Genomic DNA, 26,571 nt, shown 5'->3' on the forward strand with positions numbered 1-26,571 from the left:
CTTCATTTATTAAAGATGAAAATAATGTCTATCCCTGTTTTATAAAGTTGAGGTCAGAATTAAATAAGACAGTATCAGCAGGACACTAGCTTACTGTCAGCCCCTTAGCACTCAATAAATACTACAGATGATGGTTACTGGTGACAATAATCTATTGATATTACTCAATGAGCAGCAAATGATCGAACCATCAAGAAGCAATACTGTTTTAACTGCTGCTGTTTTTAAGTAGGCACATACTATTTACATCTAAGAATCCAAAATCTCAAAGCCTTTTTTCTAAACAGGTTTACCTCTTCCTGTTTTTCTGGCAGACAGAGCATAATAGAAGTGAAAAATATCTTGGGGAATTTTTTTTTCCCGGGTGGTAAACTTTGCTAGAGAAAATTTTGCATTTTGGTACATTTCTCACAACATGCACATACTAGAGATACCTATATTTGATGACAAGTGGAAATTATTTCATAGAAATTGATAGTGCCTCAAAACGCTCAACTCCTAAGCTCAAGCCAAAACAGAAACTATACACACACACACACACACACAATTCATTAATACAGACCCCAGAAAAATCGTGATTCATGGTTAATCATTATCACTTTACCTAAATCTCAAACCATGTATTTGAGTTTCCTCCCTCCAAGGTGTCAGGGAATACATGAGAAGTCATTTTAAAAAGTAAACTTTGATCAAAATTCTGGGTTCATCTCACAGGCATCACCACTGGACTCTTGAGCTGTCTTCCCAGAGAGTTCACATGTTACACTTTTGTATTTGTATCTGAAGCTATCTGTGTCCTAACTGTTTCAGCCATTTTCTCTGGTTTGGTTCTCAAAGAAAATAGAAACCAGTTGTAAATCTGGTGAAAACTAGTTTTATTTTTTACACAGTATATATACTAAGTTTGCTTCTCACCTTATCCTTTAGACCAGAAGTCATTAATTATTGGTATAAAAGAGGAATATTATGCAAAAATACTTGAAATTCAGAAGGTCCATTTAGAGTAAACATCATATACCTCCCTTGAGATTAACAAGACATTGTATTAAACTCAGAAGTAACTGAAATATTTCCCAAGTTCTTTCAGATGTAAAATGATGAGGGAAAAAAGTTCCAAAATGCTTATAAACTACTAGCAAGTATAGAAGTATAAACTAGAAGTTTATACTTACTTCTAAGTAAGTATAACTACGTAAGTTTGCTAAAAATAAGGTATTTAGTTTGCTAAAGTATTTTAACTATATTCAATGTATCTAAAAAAGAAACAATACTATTTGAATTAGTTTGCATATCTATTATACAAACTAAACAGATTTACACAGCCTACATGAGCATTTCTTGGATAACTTTTCTGAGCATTTCTTAAGTGGATATTTCTCAATCACTTTTTTTGACTGCAGAACCATTCTTATGTCTGTACAAGAGGAACACTCTATTGACTTATTAATTTTCCTTCTATAATATCTAACATTTGCCCAAAGGAAAATGGGTCATCAGCAAGTTTATTTCTATTCATGCTCTGATTTCTCAGCCAAATAAGTGATGGGTCTGCACTTTCAGGCCTGGGCTGAGACTATTTCTTCAGACAGCTTCCCATCTCTATGAGTTGCTGGTCATATCCTTATGACCAGCAAGTCCCTCAGGGCTCCAGAACAATGTCTGACACTGATTTTGGCTAGAGTCTCATTATTCCTTAGAAAAATAAACGGAGCTTATTCTATTGTATGGGTGGTTTACAAAAAACCGAGTTTTTTTTTTTAATTCTTGATTACAACCAAAACACTTGTTAACCCAAAATAATCTAGAAAAAAATAATAAAAGTAAAATAAGTATTAATAAGTAAAAATAAGTATTAAGTATTCTTATAACTGTCCTATGAATTATTTAGGCTATGATCTTGCTCAATGCCTTTGTTTCTTCAAGAACTAATATACGGCCTAGCCCATGACTGATAATGTTTAATTATTTTGTTGTTGTTCAGTCGCTCAGCTGTGTCCTACTCTTTGTGACCCCATGGACAAAAAATATATATATATTATCTTACTCATCTAATTAATTAGTATATGTTACATATACACACATATTTACATCAGTTCAGTTGTTCAGTCGTGTCTGACTCTGTGACCCCATGGATCGCAGCACACCAGGTTTCCCTGTCATCACCAACTCCCAGAGCTTGCCCAAACTCAAGTCCATCAAGTTGGTGATGCCATCCAATCATCTCATCCTCTGTACCTATATATTATATAGACACAATACATATGTGATACATGAGGTACATGATGTGTATGTGCATCTATAGATACAATGCATATTTATAGAAACACTACACTGAATGTTTTACTAATGAGGTTATATTATCATGAATGGTATTTATAACAATCTATATGCCAGAAATACTAGAATACCAATGAAATACTAAAATGATAAACCAAGACACAATTGTAACACAGTCATAACTTTAAAATTATAGAACACAAATGCTAGTGTCTAAACAAGACGGTGGGTGTCCACGTGCGTGCCAAGTCACTTCAGTCATGTCCGACTCTATGCGACGCTATAGACCATACAGCCTGCCAGGCTCTTCTGTCCATGGGATTCTCCAGGCAAGAATACTAAAGTGGGTTGCTTTAGTATTCAAAAGTATGCAAGAGATCTTCCCGACCTAGGGATCGAACCCTTGTCTTTTACATCTACCTACACTGGCAGGGGGAGAAGGCGATGGCACCCCACTCCAGAACTCTTGCCTGGAAAATCCCATGGTCAGAGGAGCCTGGTAGGCTGCAGTCCATGGGGTCACTGAGGGTCGGACACGACTGAGCGACTTCACTTTCACTTTTCACTTTCCTGCATTGGAGAAGGAAATGGCAACCCACTCCAGTGTTCTTGCCTGGAGAATCCCAGGGACGGGGGCGCCTGGTCGGCTGCCATCTACGGGGTCGCACAGAGTTGGACACGACTGAAGCGACTTAGCAGCAGCAGCAGCAGCAGCAGCACTGGCAGGTGGGTTCTTTACTACTAGCATCACCTGGGAAGCCGACACTGCTTTTCAAACATAAGATGAGCACAGAAAAAGCAAGGAACAGAACCGCCAATCTTAACGATGGGTTTAATATTATACAAATCCAACACACTGGCTTAAATGAGGAAAATGAATAGTCTAATGTCACATATCAATATTGTGCTCTACAGCTTGTTCAAAGTACTCCATAATATCACCACATTTGAATGTCACAACCACACAGTGAGCTCAGTAAGAAAGATCATTTGAAAGCATTTTACTGATGAGGAAACGGAAACTGAAGTGTCAAACACTGCAAACATGGGCCCACAGCCAGCAAGAAAGCCTAGGTCACAACTGACCCTACACATATACTACAGAGCTGGTTACTGGAACCATCAAACAAGCTTCAGGAAAAATGACAAGTGTAAAGAACAACTAAGCATAATAACAATGAAATATAGAGTGTTAATCTATGGTAAGTAAGAGTGGCCATGAGTGTTAGAAGCACATATCAAGCATCTATCCAGAGAGACCAGGGTACAAAGATCATCAAATCTTGAAAGAAGACACATGCAGTATTGATTCCGCAGACAAGTGGTTCTGACCCACTCTAGGGAAGTCTATGTGTTCAAAAGGTTTATTATAACAATGTTTTCTTCAAGAAGGTGGACACAGTACCAGGCTGATAGTTCACAGTGAGCCCCACCTCCAATTCTGTGAGACTATACATACTGGGAGTGTACACCTCAGTGAAACCGTGCATTTAACGTCCTGGCACTGGCTATCATTTATACTTATAATCACATCATCAGCATCCTAAAAATGTACACAGTCACAAATTCATACTCTTCTAACATAAAATGTCCCAAACTAGAAGGTACTATCATCATATTATTTTATGAGAAGAAATAAAAGCTTTCCAATTTGGCCTCTGGTTTTTTTTGTTTTTTTTTTTAATTAAACTAATCTTTAAAGGCCTAAGGGTTCTGGGTTATTTCTTGGGAAGTCTGTCTGGCAAGAATCATCCTATTCATCCATCACATATTTTCCTAAATCTAGAGCAGACCTATTGGTGTTGTGCCAGAGAGGAGTACAAGCATAATAATATCAGATAAAAGTCTCTCTTTGTAAGGGAAGGCCAGAAAAATGCCTTCAGCATGAAGTCTAGGAGCTGCATGAAACTCCCTAGAATTTTTACCTCTGAGATCTCAAAGACAAGCTCTGTTGCTGCATACATCTTGTTTCTAGTCTAGTCAGGTAGGTTTTGCACAATTCTTACCCACTGCATAGGCTGTGCAGGAATATGCAACAGTAGTCTTTGAATATTTTTCCTTAGCTTAAATGTATTGCACTTTATCTTTCATTAGTTCAATCTTAATTTTTAAAAGAAAAAAACATCTCAAAGACAAACCAGTTAGCAGGCAACCATATATGTGTATGGCCAGTACATCATGCTGAAGCTGAAGCTATAGTACTTTGGCCCCCTGATGGGAAGAGTCGACTCACTGGAAAAGACCCTGATGCTGGGAAAGATCAGGGAAGGCAGGAGGAGAAGATGATGAAAGAGGATGAGATGGTTGGATGACATCACCAACTCAATGGACATGAGTTTGATCAAGCTCCAGGAGATGGTGAAGGAGAGGGAAGCCTGGCGTGCTGCAGTCCACGGAGTCGCAGAGTCAGACATGACTGAGTGACTGAAAAACAAGTACATATATACACACCCAGTAAAAAAATATTGGGAATATAAATATATGAAGCATTCATAGTTAAATGTTCTACAGGAATTATTTTTAATGATGTCTCATTTAAAATGAAGCCACTGAAGTTTATGGTATCTGATGACAATCTAAGCCACCAGATATTGAATGACTCAGTGTGATATCCTGACCTCCTCAGCAGAGCATCTCAGACTTGGTGTCTGTACTACTGTACTGAGGCTGCCATAAAGCAAACTACCACAAAATGGGTGGCGCAGAACAGAAATCTACCACCTTACAGTTCTGAGGGTTAGAAGTTCAAAATCAAGATGTCAGCAGGGCCATGCTCCCTCTGGAGGCACTAGGGAGGAACTGTTCCAGGCCCCTCGCCTAGTTTCTGGTGGGTCCTTGATTTAAGCAGCACACAGCACTGTCCCTATGTTTGCGTCAGGGTCCAAATTTTCTCTTTCTATATGGATACCTGTGATAGACTACAGCCCACCTTCCTGCAGCTTGAACTAATTTAAACTGATTACAGCTGCAAAGACCTCATTATAAACTAAAGACACATTCTGAAGCAAAGGTGGTTAGAGCTTCAACACAGGGATTCTGGGAGTACACAAGTCAACCTATGCTTGATAAAAGCTTAAGATCAAAAGAAGAAAAAGAAAAAGAGATGGAGAAATTGGAAAACATAAACTAGATGAAATGGGAGCACTGAAACTGAAATACAGAAAGTGAAACAAATGAGATAAAAGAAAAAGATCATCATAATGATTACAGTAGACATACTTTAGAAGACTTGTGAATTTTTGCCTCACTAAAAACTTTGCCATTTTGATTCTACTTGTTTGACTCAGTATGAATAGAATGTTGGATTCCTATTTTAAAAAAAAAGATATGCAACAAGCAACAGGTTTACTGTTAGCACAGGGAACTATAGTCAATATCTTATAATAACATTAAAAGGAAAATAATTTTTAAAATAATATATGTATATAATTGACCATCTTGTTGTATACCTGAAACTATACTTCAATAAAATATGTATCTTAAGAGAAAAAAATGGATAACCAACAAGAACCTACTACATAGCACAGTGAACTCTGCTCAATGTTATATGACAGCCTGGATACTAGGGGAGTTTAGAGGAGAATGGATACATGTATACATGGCTGCGGAGAAGGCAATGGCACCCCACTCCAGTACTTTTGCCTAGAAAATCCCACGGACGGAGGAGCCTGGTAGTCTGCAGTCCATGGAGTCGCTAGAGTCGGACACGATTGAGCAACTTCACTTTCACTTTTCACTTTCATGCGTTGGAGAAGGAAATGGCAACCCACTCCAGTGTTCTTGCCTGGAGAATCCCAAGGACGGGAAGCCTGGTGGGCTGCCGTCTATGGGGTCGCACAGAGTCGGACACGACTGAAGCGACTTAGCAGCAGCAGCAGCATACATGGCTGAGTCCCTTCGCTGTTCACCTGAAACTATCACAACACTGTTAATTGGCTATACCCCAACACAAAATAAAAATATTTTTTAAAAGATTAATATTGTGTGATATATAATAAATATCCCACGTCTCGATGTATTTAAGGAAAGCATATATTCAGGATAAGAAAAAGCTAGAACAAGTATGTCTCAACTATTTTGTTTTTTTAGAGTTGATATAGCTACAATCCAGACATACGTATATTAGTTTATAAATACTCAATATTTTACTATATGTTACATATACATTAATAAATCACAATCTAAATTTCCTACTAATGACACCATATACTGGAATGCATGGTAAGGCATACTGGTGATAGAGTCTGAGCACAACAGGACTATATAATTTGGTGTCTGAACCTGGACACTTTGAAAGTGACAGTGTAGTATTAACAAGCAGGAACCAAATGGGTCCTGGTCAAGCCCAACATGAGGATAAGTAAGAAAAAGAACTGGGCTGAACGAAAATGCTGGAAGGTTGATATCTTTTCCTTTATTAGTCTGTAGTAGAGAATGGGAAAGGCAGTGATTATTCTACTCACGTAGGAATACCTATAAGGAGAACACCTATAAGGAGAGAGAAATGTGAGGAAATGCACTAGATTTTCCACAGTATCAGAGCATAATATATATTTCTTTTGTGAATAAAATGAATGATATGCCTGAGAACAAAGTATGAGGTGGACAATATGAAAAGGAAATATTGTTAATCACATAAAGGGGATCTTTCTAGCCTCTCCTACATATATCAGAGTAGCAACACTTCTGAATTATTTCAGTTCAGTCGCTCAGTCTTGTCCAACTCTTTGCAACCCCATGGACTGCAAAATGCCAGGCCTCCCTGTCCATCACCAATTCCCGGAGTTCACTCAAACTCAAGTCCATTGAGTTGGTGATGCCATCCAACCATCTCATCTTCTGTCATCCCCTTCTCCTCCCACCTTCAATCTTTCCCAGCATCAGGGTCTTTTCGAATGAGTCAGCTCTTCCCATCAGGTGGCCAAAGTACTGGAGTTTCAGCTTCAACATCAGTCCTTCCAATGAATATTCAGGACTGAATTCCTTTAGGATGGACTAGTTGGATCTCCTTGCTGGCCAACGGTCTCTCAAGAGTCTTCTCCAACATCACAGTTCAAAAGCATCAATTCTTCGGGGCTCATTTTTCTTTATAGTCCAACTCTCACATCCATACAGTACTACTGGAAAAAACCACAGCTTTGACTAGACAAACCTTTGCTGGCAAAGTAATATCTCTACTTTTTAACATGCCATCTACGTTGGTTATAACTTTTCTTCCAAGAAGCAAGTGTCTTTTAATTTCATGGCTGGAGTCACCAATCTACAGTGATTTTCGAGCCCAAAAAATAAAGTCTATCACTGTTTCCACTGTTCCCCCATCTATTTGCCATGAAGTGATGGGACCAGATGCCATGATCTTAGTTTTCTGAATGTTGAATATTAAGCCAACTTTTCATTCTCCTCTTTCACTTTCATCAAGAGGCTCTTTAGTTCTTCTTCACTTTCTGTCATAAGGGTGGGGTCATCTGAATATCTGAAGTTATTGATATTTCTCCCGGCAATCCTGATTCCAGCTTGTGCTTCATCCAGCCCAGCATTTCGCATGATGTACTCTGCATAGAAGTGAAATAAGCAGGGTGACAATATACAGCCTTGACGTACTCCTTTCCCAATTTGGAAACAGTCTTGTTCCATGTCCAGTTCTAACTGTTGCTTCTTGACCTGCATAGATTTCTCAGGAGGCAGGTCAGGTGCTCTGGTATTCTCATCTCTTGAAGAACTTTCCACAATTTGCTGTGATCCACACAGTCAAAGGCTTTGGCATAGTCAATAAAGCAGAAATAGATATTCTTCTGGAACTCTCTTCCTTTTTCTATGATCCAAGATGTTGGCAATTTGACCTCTGGATCCTCTACCTTTTCTAAATCCAGCTTGAACATCTGGAAGTTCATGGTTCATGTACTGCTGAAGCCTGGCTTGAAGAATTTTGAGCATTACTTTACAAGCATGTGAGATGAGTGCAATTGTGCGGTAGTTTGAGCATTCTTTGGAATTGGAATAAAAACTGACCTTTTCCAGTCCTGTGGCCACTGCTGAGTTTTCCAAATTTGCTGGCATGTTGAGTGCAGCACTTTCACAGCATGGTCTTTTAGGATTTGAAATAACTCAACTGGAATTCCATCACCTCCATTAGCTTTGTTCGTAGTGATGCTTCATAAAGCCCACTGGACTTCCCATTCCCAGGATATCTGGTTCTAGGTGAATGATCACACCATCGTGATTACCTGTGTCATGAAGATCCTTTTTGTATAGATCTTCTGTGTATTGTTGCCACCTCTTCTTAATATCTTCTGCTTCTGTTAGTTAGGTCCATACCATTTCTGTCCTTTATTGTGCCCATCTTTGCATGAAAATTTCCCTTGGTAGCTCTAATTTTCTTGAAGATATCTCTAGTCTTTCCCATTTTAATGTATTCCTCTATTTCTCTGTCTTGATCTCTTGAGGAAGGCTTTCTTATCTCTCCTTGCTATTCTTTGGAACTCTGCATTCAAATGGGTGTATCTTTCCTTTTCTTCTTTGCCTTTCACTTCTCTTCTTTTCATAGCTATTTGTAAGGCCTCCTCCGACAACCATTTTGCCTTTCTGTATTTCTTTTTCTTGGGGATGGTCTTGATCCCTGCCTCATGTACAATGTCACAAACCTTCATCCATAGTTCTTCAGGCACTCAGTCTATCAGATCCAATTCCTTGAATCTGTTTGTCACTTCCACCATATAATCGTAAGGGATTTGATTTAGGTCATACCTGAATGGACTCATTGGAAAAGACCCTGATGCTGGGAGGGACTGGAGGCAGGAGGAGAAGGGGACAATAAACGATGAGATGGCTGGATGGCATCTGATGGACATGAGTTTGAGTAAACTCCAGGAGTTGGTGATGGACAGAAGGCCTGGCGTGCTGCGATTCATGGGGTTGCAAAGAGTTGGACACAACTGAGTGACTGAACTGAACTGAATGGTCTAATGGTTTTTCCCTACTTACTTCAATTTAAGTCTGAATTTAGCAATAAGGAGTTCATGATCTGAGCCACAGTCAGCTCCCGGTCTTGTTTTTGCTGACTGTACAGAATTTCTCCATCTTTGGCTGAAAAGAATATAGTCAATTGACCATCTGGTGACGACCATGTGTAGAGTCTTCTCTTATGTTGTTGGAAGTGGGTATTTGCTATGACCCGTGTGTTCTCTTGGCAAAACCCTGTTAACCTTTGCCCTGCTTCATTCTGTACTTCAAGGCCAGATTTGCCTGTTACTCCAGGTATCTCTTGACTTCCTGCTTTTGCATTCCAGTCCCCTATAATCTTTTTTGGGTGTTAGTTCTAGAAGGTCTTGTAGATCTTCATAAAACCATTCAATTTCAGCTTCTTCAGCATTACTGGTCAGGGCCTAGACTTGTATCACTGTGATACTGAATGGTTTGCCTTGGAAACAAACAGAGATTATTCTGTCGTTTTTGAAATGGTATCCAAGTACTGCATTTCGGACTCTTTTGGGGTCTTACCCCCATTTAAGCCAATCAACTAAAAAGGTAAACTATTTGGTGTTTTTTTTTTAACAACAGAAATAAAAGAAGCAAAGAAATTTCTTTTGACTGAACAACAGAAAAAAAAGAATATCTTGGACCAGAGATCCTGGGTTTCCATTTTCACTTGTTTAATAGCATTCCCTCCTAACCAATGTAGACAGTGATCACTGGGATTACTGTTTCTATACTACACCACTTGGTGTTGCCATTCTTGTAAGTGCACTGTCCTAAAAGAGAACAAACAGCATGTAGCTATTCTCCATTTACAGAAAAAAGTAGATGAGCAGAAACACCTGGTATTCATTTCATAGTCATCAAGATATTTGTGTGCGTGATCAGCTCAGACCAGCACTATAAAATTTCAAAGCTCCATATAAGACAGAACACTATACAGTATACCTACAAATAGAACTGAGCAGTGCCATGACTTTGTCCCAGTAGTACTTGTACTGTTTCAGGGACTCTGTCAATTGCTCTCCCCTGAAAAACATGGAGTACTTTCAACCAAGAAGAATCTTCATTAGCTTACTATGCCGCTTTCCCAGGTGAAACAAATACCCATAAGGAGAGTGTATGTCCATGCTAATTACACTTTGCCCACAGGCCACTTTGGCAACTGTCCAACATTTCTGGTATCTACAAAGCATTTTATTCAATGTGCACAACGACAGGAAAGATTGTCTCATTTCCGCTCCAGACTCAGCAGGAAAGAGCAGACACCAATATGCTTCTGTTAAAGACAAGTTTCACTACAAAATTTTCCTTCAGGAAATTGAGATCTCCAGGAACAGGAGAATTTTACCCTTGCACATGTGACTATAAGTTAAATAATTACACTTCCTGCTTCACCAAGCACTAAATTTAAGAGCTTAATTTCGAAAATATTTTGAACTAGCTAATTTACCCTTTTAATGGCATACTTATTATCAGGGATCAATGAATAAAACTCACTGGTGTGACAAAATGTTAGCAAAATGCAAACACCACCTAAGCATTGTGGGAGTGAGCCAAAAATAGACATCACTGGCAAGAGGAATACATATCAGGGGCCAATTTATTGTGCAGATTCCATCTAGATCAGTGGTTCTCAACCAGGAGTGACTGTGCACCCAAGAAGACATCTGACAATGTCTGGAGATGTTTCTTTATTACTCTGACTTGGAGAACTGCCACTAGCCTCTAACAGGTAGACCGAGGATGCTGCTAAGTACAAAGCACACGCCAGACCACTGTCACAAAGAACTATCTAGTCCAAAATATCAACAGCACCAAGCCTGAGAAACCCAGCCTTACAATGTATGGGAAAATTCATGGGTTTTTAAAATAAATTCCATGTGGCAATACTATTTTTCCTAGGTACATTTTAATAGACTTCAATAGTTATTTTCAGTGAAGCTTCTTTGGTTTGATTTTTTCTAACTTGTTAAAATTATAATTCTGAATTGTTCCCAAATACTATAAAATTATTATGAAATGCTAAGAAAAATAGTATAAAATTAAAACAAAAGAGTCTAGCCTTTATCATACTGTCTGAATTTAGGAGAAATGAAGATTGGTAAGAAATATAAATGAATCAAAACTGAGCTGCATGTAATATCAAATGACAACTTCAAAAACCTCTTAATTTCCAGTTTTCACCTCATAACCAACTTGTTTTTTTTTAATAAAACATCACTTTTAACCCACCACATCATTAGGGCCAGAAACAGAACCATGCTTGTTGAAAGATAAAAGAATGAGAAATGCTTTCAAAAATGTACCTAAATGAATATAAAGAGGAAATCTATTGCTATATCTTGAAAAATACTAGAATATCTTCTCTGTGATATACTTTACAGAGTAATTGCTTTAAGCAGTTTGAGGTTCTTGTTTCCATATTTTAAACAACAACAATTTTGGAGAATACATGCCTTTGATAAATTTCTATTATGTTTTACGTGGAGCAGATTTTCAATCTTCAATTCAGAATGTAAAGTATTCTGAAAAATGAGAGTAGGAAGAAAGTCATCAGGCCACAGCTTCCTCTAACACTGGCTTTATCACTTATGTCTTTATGATTCAGTTATCCTTTATACTTCTTCAAGTGCAAGTCCTTCAAAATATCTTTATCTTTTTATTCCAATGGTCTTGTCCTCTTAATCTACCACACTGGTATTCCACTAACCATAATTATGTAAAATAGCATTCTTGCTTCATTATTATAAAATACCACATATATTCAGAGTAATTCTATACTAGCTATGTCCAGCTTCTTATCAGCACTTTATTATGTGCCACTGATCAATTCAGTTCACTCACTCAGTCATGTCTGACGCTTTGAGAACCCATGGACTGCAGCATGCCAGGCCTCCCTGTCCATCACCAACTCCCGGAATTCACCCAAACTCACGTCCATAGAATCAGTGATGCCATCCAGCCATCTCATCCTCTGTCATCCCCTTCTCCTCCTGCCTTCAATCTTTCACAGCATCAGGGTCTTTTCAAATGAGTCAGCTCTTCGCATCAGGTGGCCAAAGTACTGGAGTTTCAGCTTCAACATCAGTCCTTCCAATGAACACCCAGAACTGATCTCTTTCAGGATGGACTGGTTGGATCTCCCTGCAGTCCAAGGGACTCTCAAGAGTCTTCTCCAACACCACAGTTCAAAAGCATCAATTCTTCGGCACTCAGCTTTCTTTATAGTGCCACTGATAACTATCTACAAAGACTTTAGAATAGTATGAGGAGTTCTAAGGGGTAGTATCTGAAGTTACATAGAAAACCCCAAGAAATCATGCCCTCACAGCTTTTTCCAGGACTCTGTGGCAAAACACTGGTGAGAAAACTTTCAGAAGCAGAAAGCCCAGATGATATTTACCTGACAGTGTTTGACAGCTGCAATCACAAAGTCAAAACAGAACCAGAGAAAACCCCTCCCTTAAACTATGATTTGCATTTACATGGTCTACATAATGAGGATATACCACTGGTAATAGACTACCTTTAAAATCACCTCTCTGGGAAGATTCTGTTTATCCCATGTTTCAGAGAGAAGAGGTCCTTTGAATTTTTTAAAAGGGGCTGGGGGGAGGGGGGCAGGTCTCAAATACTGGATGGCGCATAAACTCAAGGATGAGCTTGTGTACACCTGTTCCATCAGGAAAGGAGTAAATATAGTGGTAGAGGGATAGGGAAAGAGGCAGATAAGACACAAAGGCACATTTCAACACAGTTGGTTACTGCCTCCATACTATTAAATATGAGTCCACGGCAGTTCCTTTGGATAGCCCGCCTATGGGTTAAAGGGGACTTAGTTATATGTGCTTCTAAAGACTTTCACTTACGGTGTATTTTCTGCGCCTTTTACACTCTTATTTCTCCCTGCCTACCCCACATCCCAAATTACTTTTTGAAAGACAGGGATTTCACAAAAAGGCTCACATAAGGAACTTGAAGCACAGGAAAAGACAGAGCCAACAGAATGAAAAATAATCATCTATTTTTCATTGTTTTTTATCACAACACATCTGCCTTTTCCTTTTTGCTTAATAAGCATTCTTTGTAACCTTCGGACTCCTTTCATATCCCTAAGTTTTATAAAGCACATATACATACATAATATAGCAGTTTGGCCTCAAAAAAAAAAGCACAGCAGTCTTATTTTAACTCAATCTTAGAACATCAACTTAAATAAATGGCCTCTGGTAAATAAACCTAAAACAGCATAATTATCATTAAAACAGATTCAATGTTAGGGTTGCTACTGCTGCTGCTAAGTCGCTTCAGTTGTGTCCGACTCTGCAACCCCATAGACGGCAGCCCACCAGGCTCCTCTGTCCCTGGGATTCTCCAGGCAAGAATAAAGGAGTGGGTTGCCATTTCCTTCTCCAGTGTTAGGATATTTCTAAATAATAAAGAGAGGTGATTACCAGAAGGATAAAAGGTGTTTGCTTGGATGTTACAGAAGGAAAGAAGACTGATTTGACATGCTGTAAGTTTCTTAAGTGCAAAAAAACCTTGTTGCTATTTACTCAAATGCACCTGAATATTGGGGGTTTCAATATTCACTCGCATAACAAATCACCAGTCACAGGCATAAGTTTCTGCAAAAATTTCCTGGTCAGTAATGTGTTAAGTCAGGCAAGTTCCAATTTCATTCAAAATATAAGTTTACAGTGAAAAAAATTGTGCTCATAAATTACTATATTGTGGACTTCCTGTCACATTCTTTTCATATTAGTATTTTTTGATACAATATTTTGCTATGCCAAACACACAGAAAACTCTATGATTAATATGTATATGTGAACATCTTCTAACCCAGAAACCATCATAACATAAACAAACGTGGCTCTCATATGCAAACATCTTAGGAAAGAATATGCACGCAGCATTGTCAAAATATTTTTAAGGGTAAGAATCACAAAACTATCAAAATGAAAACTGTTGAACTTGAATGCTGGAAACTCTGATTCATTATAGTCTTCCCTGGAAGTAAGTGCCTTTCTAACCAGTTTCTGGTACTTCATTTGCCCTAAGGTGTCGTTTTTAATTTGTTCTGAGGTGTTTCTACACTAGATCTGCCACATCTAAGTCAAACTTATCAAAGTAAGCTGCCAGCTAGTTACTCTTACAAGTTGTCCATAATGCCATGATTTTAAACATGAAAATTCATAAGCATCACCTGGCAGGGCTGTTAAAAAGCAGATTCCTGGGCCCACCTTAGATTCTGAGTAAATTCATGATGGATGCAGATGGTCTGTGGAGCACACTGACATATGCTATCTTCTTCAATACAGGCTACAGTAACGTGGAATCACACAACAGAAAATTCTACAAGAATCAGACTTTCTCTAATTTCCATACAACAGTAACTTTTTATTTTGTTTTATTTTGGGGTTTTGTTTGTTTGTTTGTTCTTAAGTTTTATTGCAGTATAGTTGCTTTACAATGCTGTGTTGGTTTCTGCTGCTGCTGCTGCTGCTAAGTCGCTTCAGTCGTGTCCAACTCTGTGCGACCCCATAGACGGCAGCCCACCAGGCTCCCCCGTCCCTGGGATTCTCCAGGCAAGAACACTGGAGTGGGCTGCCATTTCCTTCTCCAATGCATGAAAGTGAAAAGTGAAAGGGAAGTCGCTCAGTCGTGTCTGACTCTAGCGACCCCATGGACTGCAGCCTACCAGGCTCCTCCGTCCATGGGATTTGGTTTCTACTATACAGCAAAGTGAATCAGCTATATGTATAAATATATCCCCTCTTTTCTGAAAGGCATAAGTTTATTAAAACAAAGACTGGAATAAAACTTTAAAGGATATTTTTAAAAGGACTCCAACTTCATCATATCTTCTCCTAACTTTTATTTTCATTGAGAAATTGTGCAAGGTTAAGTTTACATTTTTCTAGGTTCTGGCTTAAGACAAGAACCAGGTAATCCCATCTTCATTTCTGATTCTACCTCTAGAACTTCAGCATCACTAAACAGATGTTGAAACACACCACTTTAAATATAAGTTTTAAAACCAGTTTATCTATAAATAAAACTTTGCTTCTGACTGTCAAATGAAAAATCATGGATAGAGCATAATACCAAGAAAGAGCTTGTATACACCTGTTCCATCAAGGAAGGAAGAAATATAGTGGCAGAGAAATAGCAAAAGAGAGGCAGATGGACACAAAAGCACATTTCAACACAGTTGGAGACTACCTCCATACCACTGAATATGACGCTTGTCAGTCCTAAGCTCACTCGGAGGAAGGGCGGCTCAGATGGAATCAGATCACGTGTGCACGCTGCTGCTGCTGCTGCTGCTGCTCCTGCTAAGTCGCTTCAGTCATGTCTGACTCTGTGCGACCCCATAGATGGCAGCCCACCAGGCTCCCCTGTCCCTCAGATTCTCCGGGCCAGAACACTGGAGTGGGTTCACATGTGCAAAGGTGTGCCTTAAATGAAATCTAATTTAAAAATTGAGGACGGTCAGGGAAAAGAAAGAATACTGCAGCGACTTTCATTTCTGGGCCATCTAAGGTCAACAGAATAACCTCTCAGATTAAAATAAAATTTTTATTTAATTTTAAGCAGCAAAGGTTCTGTTTTTCTTGTTCATATAGTCTTTAACCATATTTTCCCTACCTATTGTTTCATGTAGCTCTAAGAAACAGCCCTAACTAACCCCTAGCCAAAGCTGCTCACTATGAAGATAATACTTTACTTTCAGATGTGACATTTAAAAGGCAATGACATCTGGTTCTAAATTTCTAGCCATATTTTTGGCCAAATTGCAAATATATTAAATTACATTAAAATATTCATGTATGAAGGTCATCTCGGCAAGATATTTTAAATGATATGCACATAAAATGTAATAATTGATATTTCATTGCAATAATTAACTATAATGGTTACCAAGGTGTTGGACAATTTCATTGGTAAGATTTCAGCTGATTTCTTAAAATCAATGGCCTTTGTAATGTGCTGAATTGAACATCCTTTTCAAGAAATCTTTCTTCAAACTACATAGAAACAGCTACAATTTTTACTATGTAAAATTCATGAAGTTTTAAGAATTTGTCAACAAGGTATTTTTTGTGAGCTTATCCTGAAAGTCATTTAAAAGAGATTACCATTCTGGGAAGTTTAGCAAGAGTTTGTCTAGCACTGTTAAGACTGGTATTGTTCTTGACCTGACATCCCAACTATTAGCTGAAAGAAGCAACATCTTTATAAAAAGATCTAGTGTAATTCAGTTCGTTTTAAGTAATCCACTAAAGAACAGTAAGAATCCTTTCAGACATTCTTAAAACATATAATTCTGACTTTTTAGGAAGCTAATTTCTCAGCAGTCTGGAAAATTCATATAAAAATCCTTGAGACAACTGTTCAGGAATAAGTGTATAGAGAAAGATATTACTCAGAAGGACTGCAAGAAAAGACAGAAAATAAAGAGCAGCTAATCTTATTCTGCCAGTCTACTGATATAATTTAATATGCCTCAGTTTTGTTAGGTAAAATCATATATGTAACTTAAGGACATCTTTGGTAACAAACTGTCAGAAAAATCTCTAATTGAACCAACAGAAAGCAAAAATATTCTTGTCCAATAAAGCTTTTTAATATACATGTCAACTTTAGAGTGCACAGATGCATACGGAGTAAGTGAATTCTACAAAAGGAAAAAGTTCTTGAATTTTCATTACTTACTAAGTGAACATTTGAACCAAAGATAAATGGCACATGGCATTCTTTGGAAAGAAAAAAAAATTGCCTTTTGCAAGAATCATTTTGATTCTGGATGTTATTCAACACAGTGAAAACGTTTATACTTTTATACTTCAGCAGACACTGAAATCTGAGAAATAGATAGACATTTTTATATAGCCTCAGCCTCAGAGACCAACTACACCTAATACATATAATTTTTTAAAGACAAGGTAAGGAAGGGGGAAAGGAAAAAAACCTCACCTACCTCAGGAATGTTTAAGATGTTTTCATCTTGATTCTGGGACATAAAATCTTTGTAAAGTAACAATTTTGTGTCCCTCTGTTTTTGAATATATCCAAATAATTCCATAATCCATCAAAAGGGAATACTAGTTATCTTCACATGAGTCCTGACTTATTGAAATGGTCCTAAGAAGGGTATGCAGCCCATATAACTTCATTACAGTACCAAAATATTTGCTTTACTGATAGCAAATGTTTAGACCTATGGCAAATGGTAAATGTTCTAAAGAAAACACATTAAAAGTCAAATAAGTTTGCTTGTGAAGAACATAAAATGCCGGTAAGGAACTACAGCATGTAACAATGTGAAACTGGCAGCTCCTTCCAAACCAAAGTATTACGATGACTTTGAGAAAAAATGCCATTTCTATCTAATAGCCAAAATAAAAGATAAGCATTAAAGTAGGACGTATCACTTAAAAAAATCTTTTAATGTGAAAACCTTCAATTTTGGGAGTTTTGTTTCTTTTTATGCCACTTTAAACTGAAAACATTTAGTTACCTTAAATAGCCAAATCAATTTAACTAGAGTTATTCAGATTACACTCTGCAAATCCAGCTCAGGTAAAGTACAGAAACGAAGGGTGTTTAGACACTTTGATAACAATCTGAAAAAGTAATGTTATGACTACCGAATATAGTTATTTAAAAACAAAGATTCATACCTCTCTAAATCTTATTTTTCTACTGATTTTCATTGTATGCTAGAAAAATACACATTTGCAATAAATATGAAATTTACAAAAAATAAACAAACTGTGTTCCTTTAGCACAGTTAGTGTGAAAAACACTGAATTAGACAGACAATTACTTTGGCCAGAATCTCATCATGTTAGCAAATTAATTAGTGTTAAAGGTATAACAAGACAAATCTTGAATAAATTAGACAATCAGCAGTACTTCTAAAACAAAGTCAGTAGGCATACATGGTACAGAGCAAAGGCACACCTACATGCAAGATAAGAGGGGCCTTTTTTTTTCCAGGTAAACTTATTGAGTACCCAGTACTTAGGTACTATGAAGAAGTATCTTATAATACTTTCATTGAAAAGCAGAAGCCACAGCTATTCACCTGAATCTAGTCAGTGAAGAGGAGAAATCACGTATGGATGCTTTCAGTTACATATGAACATTCCTGCATTAATACTCTGTAACTGGGGCATTAGTTAGAAAACATGACCATACCATAAATACATATAAGCAAAACCAGATGCTGATTAAATTTACAGAATCACCTAGTTTATTCAGGCAGGGAAAGGCACACAATTTAGGGAGAGATCTAAGATTTCATAATGCCAACACACTCCAGTACTCTTGCCTGGAAAATCCCATGGACGGAGGTGGCTGGTAGGCTGCAGTCCATGGGGGTCACTAAGAGTCGGGCACGACTGAGCAACTTCACTTTCACTTTTCACTTTCATGCATTGGAGAAGGAAATGGCAACCCATTCCAGTATTCTTGCCTGGAGAATCCCAGGGACAGAGGAGCCTAATGGGCTGCCGTCTATGGGGTCGCACAGAGTCAGACAGGACTGAAGCGACTTAGCAGTAGCAGCAGCAGCAACCTTAATTTAGAAGTAACTTGATCCTTTACATTACAAAAGAACTCTTATAGTTTTTTCACACATTTATTAACAATAATTGTGCAAACTGGCTTAAACCACAGTACAGAGAACTCTTTTCTTTGTAGAGGGTGAAAAGTTCAGCTAACTAACTACACTAGTAATGAGCAGTTAATGAGCTTTTGGGATTTGCTTTCCTGACTCCTGATGGGATGGATCAGCACCAATGTGGCAAAGCACAGATCGCCTGAGGCAAAAATGATGACAGTTATCTGAGTGCTTCTTCAAAGTCTGTGAACATCTTACGTGGAAAGGAGTAAGTTTCCCCATTTTCTATTTGTTAGTGTTTATATGAAGGTTGTCTAATAATAAAACTCAAGGGAGGAAGAATTCTGAGACAGCTCGCGTGCATCATCCACACTCCTGGTGCAGGGGTGGAACCTGGGATCAAGAAGGGCTGTCACTCCCATGATTGTTATATGGCTAAAGTGAAGGAATTCTATAGATATAATCAAGAGTGCAAATGGTCTAAGTTAACTAATTGAAGGTCCTTTAAAGAGGGATTGGGACCCCTTTCTGATTAGAGATCTTACTGCTGGCCTTGGCCTTGAAAGAGTAAACTGCCATGTTGTGAGAAGACCTCTGAGAGGTCCCTGTGGAAAGGAAGTGAGTGGCCTCCAAGAGCTGAAAACAAACAGGAAGTGGGGAAGTAGTCCCACAACCACAAGCAAGCATCCACAACCACAAAAGCCTGAAAAAAGAGCAGAGAGCAGCCCTGGAGAGGAATGCAAGCCAGTCAACACCTTATTGCAACCATGTGAGACTTTGAGGAAAGGAACAAGCAAAGCCATGGCTAGACTCATCACCATGGAAACTGTGAGAAAAGAAATGCCCATTGTTTGAAACCACTGCATTTGTGGTATTCACGACACAGAAGACATCAAACTAAAATAAACACATGAGTCTAGATTACTTAATTCTAAACAAAGGATTCATTTTCTCTCTCAATCTCCACATAAAATGCCTTTACAAAGATTCTGTTGGTTTGTTTCATTCACTATACTTTAAACGAGTGGTCATGGTCAGTATTCAATCCCCTTTGTATAGTCTGATTCACATCTTTCTTGCATAAATCATGAGGATTTAACTGTTTCTCTAACTTCTCTCATTTAGGAATTTCCTTACTATGCTGCTGCTGCTGCTAAGTCACTTCAGTCATGTCCGACTCTGTGCAACCCCATAGACAGCAGCCCACCAGGCTCCCCCGTCCCTGGGATTCTCCAGGCAAGAACACTGGAATGGGTTGCCATTTCCTTCTCCAATGCATGAAAGTGAAAGTGAAGTCGCTCAGTCATGTCCGACTCTTCACAACTCCATGGAGCGTAGCCCACCAAGCCCCTCCGTCCATGGGATTTTCCAGGCAAGAGTACTGGAGTGGGTTGCCATTTCCTTCTCCATTCATCACTATGAGGAAAGCTGGTCAACTGGGCACAACGAAAGGCCATACTTCATGTGATTCTACACACATACCTCTTTGAAACTTTAAGATGTATAATGAGCCCTAATATTAATTCTCCTTGAAAAATTAGATATTTTAAACAGTACAATTGAGTTCTACTCTTTTAAAAACACTCATAATATTCATTTATTCCATGGGTAATGTATGATAACATGGTTTTTGCTCATCTTAAAGAAAATGAAAGCACTATTCTATGTTACACACAATTATTACTGATATTTAAAGTTACCATTTTCAGACCATTTGCAACCATTACTAGAAATATATTATCAAATGAGAACATCTAGGGTGTATTTCACAGAACCAAAACCTCATATGTCAATAGGCCACTAACATTATTTCTCTGCACACAAGAATGCAAGGTCACTGACCTCCTTATATATTTATTTGTGGGCCCTTCAATCAAATAAAAAAAGGAGTCTGAGACCATATCACACTTAAGTACAAGTGGGGATAGCACAGAGTTAAAGAAAAAGGAGGAAAACATCAAATTTTACCACTTTTGCTATCAGAAAGATTATTAGAGAGATACTAAAATGTGGGGGCTGGAGGTGAGAACTCTTCAGAAGCATCCTTACCGGCAGTGGAATACTTGGGTACCAAGAAACTTCTCATTTATGCTCAACAGACACGTGAATGCAAATGCATGACAACTAAGACCAACTTGTTCAGAAATGACTGGACGGTGAGTAATTATAGAAAGGGCTAAAGCCAGGAATTCTTCCTTACAAGATACTGGTGGAGGCAAAAAGGAACTCAAGTCACCTGACTCCACTAAATTCCCTTGCTTCTAGTCAAATTATATTTTCCAGTGCTTTTTTTGTGCCATACTTCATATGAATTAGCATTCTTAATTCTCACAACAACCTTATGAAGTTTTAGCAATGAAAGAGTTAACTTGTTCAAATGGTAGAGCTGATCTCTGAACCCACACTATTGGCCAACCAGGCAAATTCCAGGAGGGAATTAAGCCCTAATATTCAAAAGCATCCATTATTAACTTCACCCTATACCTTTGGAATGGTCACTAAATAAACACAATCATTATCTGTTCTGTGGTTCAGATGAGGAAACCTGGTTAGGAAGGCTACAACCACACCACAAATGATCACTTTCTAGAATTCAGAAGTACTTAATAGTCACCTCAAAAAACACAGCTTCAATGGCACTCAGCATAGAACCAACATCTAATATTTATAAACTATGTATATATGTGTGTTTATACACATTTATAGTTTTTTATATATATAGTTGATGCATTTCTTTGTAAAGATTAAAATGCAATACAGAAAAATACAGAAGAAACATAAAAATGAAATTGAAGAAACATAAAAATGAAATTGAAAAACAGACTCTGAGCAACCTTCTGAACTCAGGTTTTAGATCCTTGTGTTTATTATAAAAGCAGAAAATCCCAGGAGCCAACCTACATCACTTATAGGGGAAAAAAAAACAGAGGTGTAGGACCAAATCCAAAGTTTGCAACCTTCAAATCGCCCATCAGGATCATTTACACCCAGGGTCTCAGCTGGCTTTTACACACCACACAGACAGGTTGCGTCACCTCTGATAATTTAAGGAGATAAATGACCTCATCTAATTATCATGCATGGTTTGCTCTGTGATGAGTTACCATTCCCCTATGTTTATTTATTACCATCAAGTATTACTATAAATTTTAAACAATTACTCACTAGCAGATCTTAACAGCATGGATCAACCCCCTGGGAACTGAGCTACACAGGCACAATAAAATTTCACCTTATGAAAATTAATTCTGGTTTCTACATTTACATCGACAGGAAAATCAGGTGTTTTGAGAGACAACCAAGCATTCTACATGTTTAATTTAGAGCAATCTGCACACCCCTCATTGTGCCCATCCTCCTGAGGCTTCACATGGCCCATTTGTTTATCTCTCCTAACATTTTCACAGATGCAAATTTAAGTCAATTCTAATGTAATGTAATGGCAAAGAAGGGTTGGTATTTTTAAAGTGACAGACATAATAAGAATTTTACACATTCCTTTCTGTAGCAAATGTCAAAATGACTGCCATAAGAAGGCAGGTTCCTGGCATGGAACACTTACTGTTTCAATGGTTATCCTCAAGTCGTGCTCATTTGTCGTTGGTATTAAAACAGTTTCATCTAAAATATCTCTTCCCTCCATAAATCGATCAAAAACGTGCAGCAGAAATTTAAGTTTTATTTCTACCAAAATGGGAAAAGTATTTGTGAAAGGCTAGGCTCCATTTATATTGTAAAGTGAAGGGGTGGGGTTCAATGAGTTTAACTAATCATCAGTTGGATGAGTCAGACGAAAAAAATTGGCCTTTTTCAGTACGCTCTTGGCAGATTTTTTTTTTTTCTGACTTCTGTGTTGGTTGCTAAAAATGCAACTGGTCTCAATTTTACTATTCTGTGCTCGTTCAGTTTTCAGGGTTGTCTGGAATCATTTCTATAAACATCATAGACAGACTGCTTTATTCACTTTCAAATATTCTGTCTTGAAACTGATAACTCCCATCTTTGACAATGAGAGGTTATCAGGGGCAAAATTATGACGATTAAAAATAGACTCAACCTCCTGTGGCACAGAACTCATACAACAGGTGCTGGCTGAAATGCCAAGATGAAGCACATCAAATCCCTTGCGGTCCTGCTTTCTTTCGGTCCCTTTTAAGATATAGGTTGTGTCCTGAACCTAGAGACAAAACACTTCCCTCACTGGAATCCACTGCATCTCTTCTCATTTCCTCTTTATCATTTAAGGCTACACAACTTGTAAGGAGAGACATTTTTAAGGCCAGCTAAGCATCCCTTTTCTCATTCATTTTAGTTTTTTCTGTTGGCCCAAATGATGTATTAGTACAATAATCTAACTCACTAACCCTTAGGCATCGATTCATGACCTCTTGAAGGCAGAAAAAATAATATGTGGTACAAATAATAAAGCCTGGCTCTAAAATGGTCCTTCAAGGTTCCCAACGCATCCTCTCATGTGATCCCCATAATGGAATACCGTGATTCAAGATTAGCTTAATATTACCCTTGATCTGCAGATAGAGGAACTGGACTTATTGTTAATTCTGCTCTACTTTACACTGACTCCTTTTCCCCCTTGGCCTCCTTGTTAGAATATGCAGCCAGCCACAACTTGAACAGGTAAGATAATGGATGCAAAGACATCCAGGGTACTGCCAGGGAAAGGCAGCAAAGTATAGCAGGTAAGCATAGGACTCTAAAATCAAGCTGCTTGGGGTCAAACTTGATTCCTAAAAAAACTCAGAAAACTCCTTCATACTCAAAACTTAACATTCCTCACCTATAAAATAGGGATAATACTTATTTTAGGGAAGGGACTTAAAGGTTAGATGGATTAAAAAATAAGCAGAGTATTAATTCACAGTGCCTGGCATTCGAGAGCTCAAAAATTAAATTATAGAAAGCAATATTACTGAAAGATAGCTGTGAGTAATTATTAGTGTCCAGACATTCTGCAGGTAGAGACATCAAAATTAGTTCCCGCAAACTGTGACTACCTATGGAAGAGAAAAAAGAGTAAAGTCACAAAATGGCAATAAATATCCACCCTGATTCTCCTCTTCTCTTGTTAGAGACCACAAGGGTAGTTTCTTCACACTGCCGTGGGACCAATGAGATCAAGACTGATTCTTAGATCTGCCAGCATTTGTGATCCTAACCATTCAGTCAGTCATCTGGGAAATTCAGAAAACTGCTGAGATAGCAGTTGCCAGTGATTTTCAGACCTTCAAGAGACCTGAGATGCCTCTGTATGAGTTGACCAGGGACATGCTCTGCTGGAATATTCTGTCAGTGGTTTGCTGTTATCAAATGCACTTTTTTTTTTAAACAATCTTGTTTCAATTCAAATTCCTGCCCTCTGCTAAAGAATGGACATGGGATTGGGAGGTGCAGGGAAGCACAGGCAGAGCAAGGCTGTAAACCAGCTGTAAACTGTTCCTATCTGCCAAAAAATCTATAAGTGAATAATGGTAAATTGCCCCAAACAAGAACTATTTGTTTTTGTTTGTTTGTTTGTTTCCTCTTCCTTGATATTTCTGAAATATCTTTCTATCGTAAGCATATACACTTATTAAAACCAATGACATTTTGCAAAACTACATGGATCTTCGGGATGATAATCTCTACTTTAAAAAGAAAAGAAAAAGAAACAAACATTGTTGTGTCCAAAGGAAACACAGTGACATACTAGAGTCTTGTTACTACCAAGAAAAGATAAACTCTGGCCTGTATATCTCAAAATGTGAACATTACTAATGTCCATTTATTACATTTCTGAATGTCATGTCTTCTTGAGAATGGAATACATAATTTGGAACAATCCTCCAAAAACATCTCCAGTATATTAAAAGTGCATCTATCCTATATTCCAACCATCTGTTTTAATTCTCAGGGCTGTTTCATATTTCAAAAGTTACTTTGTAAGACATTGTTTTTAGTCTTGATCCCTTTCTCACCTGCCTTGGTCAGAACATTCACCCATCAATCATGGCCTCTCTCATCCCTTTCATCTCTCTGCCATTTGGTTTCCTCTGATATGCTTAAATTTCCCTCTGGTAACACTTATTTAGTTGTCTCTACAACCTCTCCCTCCCAGCAGATGCCTTTTTATAAGAACTGCCTCTTCCTCTATCCATTGTACTAGCAATTGGCCTGTTGCAATGCAATACCTCCTAACGAGATTTGACCAGGATGGGAGAAGTGACCCAAGCTCAGGCAATCAAAACCTTTTTAAATCCCATCTCCTGATCTCAAATTAATGGGCTATTGATGACTATCTGACTCATATTCAGATTACCAACACATCTTCTTTAGCAGGCTATGTTTTGGACTTCGATTCTACTCTCAAGCTGGTTCAAAGTTTCAATGGGAAAAAAATGTAAATCCTTACAGCCATTCGACAAAGTGAGCTCCAGGAAGCAGATAAAGCCTTAGCAAGGAAAGGGACGAGTAAGGAGTCAAAGAAAACCAGAGGCTAGAACAAGAGATGATCTTGATAACAGCTCCACCCCTTTCTGCAACTGGGGGCATATTCCTCCTGCTGATTCCCATAACTGAGCATCCAGTTTCACGACCGTTGAAAAATATTTCTCTTTTTGGTTCAAGATAGTCCTGTAGTTTTCTACTACCTGCAATCCCAAGTAACCTATTATAACTCCTACTCTTTAAGCAAAACAAAAGAAAGCCAAATCCCTTCCATCTTCCTCTAAAGTTGCTCTCTCTCTCCCTTTCCTCACATTGCCAAGTTCCTTGAAAGAATCTGCATTTGCTGCCTTCATATTCTCACTCTTCACAGCTTCCCTGGTGGCTCAGACGGTAAAGAATCTGCCTGCAATATGGGAGACCCAGGTTCAATCCCTGGGTCAGGAAGATCCCCTGAAGAAGAAACAGGCAACCCACTCCAGTATTCTTGCCTGGGAAATCCAGTGGACAGAGGAGCCTTGCCTGGGAAATCCCATGGACAAAGGAGCCTAGAGGGCTACAGTCCATGGGGTCACAGAGTCAGACATGACTGAGCGACTACCACACACACAACAACTCTTCAAGGCACGGAAGCCATGCTTGCACCCAAAACATGCTACTGAAATTGCTGTCATGTCAGCAAAGGTCTGGTGACTTCCTTAAAGAGCCCATCGTCGACCTCTCTGCAAAATGAAACTGTAGATCAAGATTCATCTTTTGAAACTCACAGTGCCTATCATAAAAGATACTAAATAGATATTTTCTAAGTAAATGGAAGGATCCATTTTCAAAGATACTCATTTTGCCTCCAAATCCCCTTCAGATAGGTATTTCTAACAGCTTAATAGTCATCTATAGAGATGCCTCAATGTCAAAATGCCCAACAGCAAGCATGTTACCTCACTCACCACCAACTTGCTGTTCTTTCTGCATTACCTTTTAAAGAGCTTGGAGGACTTCCCTGCTGGTCCAGTGGTTAAGAATCCCAGGGACATAAGTTCAATCCCTGGTCCAGGAAGATTCCCACATGCCATGGGGCAAGTAAGCCCAAGCGCCACAACTACTGAGCCCACCCTCTAGAACCCATGTACCACAACTACTGAAGTCTGTGTGCCCTAGAGCCCATGCTCTAAGACCAAAGCCCATGCACTGCAACAAAGAGTAGCCCCACTCACCACACCTAGAGAGCGCCCACGGACAGCAAC

The 26,571-nt window shown here is 38.5% G+C and overlaps 1 protein-coding gene across 7 annotated transcripts in view; it reads right to left on the reverse strand.

Annotated features, from left to right (window-relative positions):
* Window positions 1-26,571, reverse strand: part of CACNA2D1 (calcium channel, voltage-dependent, alpha 2/delta subunit 1) — a 530,781-nt gene that overhangs the window by 495,940 nt on the left and 8,270 nt on the right. The gene's annotated exons all lie outside the window — the stretch shown is intronic.

Source organism: Bison bison, unplaced genomic scaffold (genome assembly GCF_000754665.1).
Source record: "Bison bison bison isolate TAMUID 2011002044 unplaced genomic scaffold, Bison_UMD1.0 scf7180017864260, whole genome shotgun sequence".
Classification (NCBI taxonomy): Eukaryota; Metazoa; Chordata; class Mammalia; order Artiodactyla; family Bovidae; genus Bison; species Bison bison.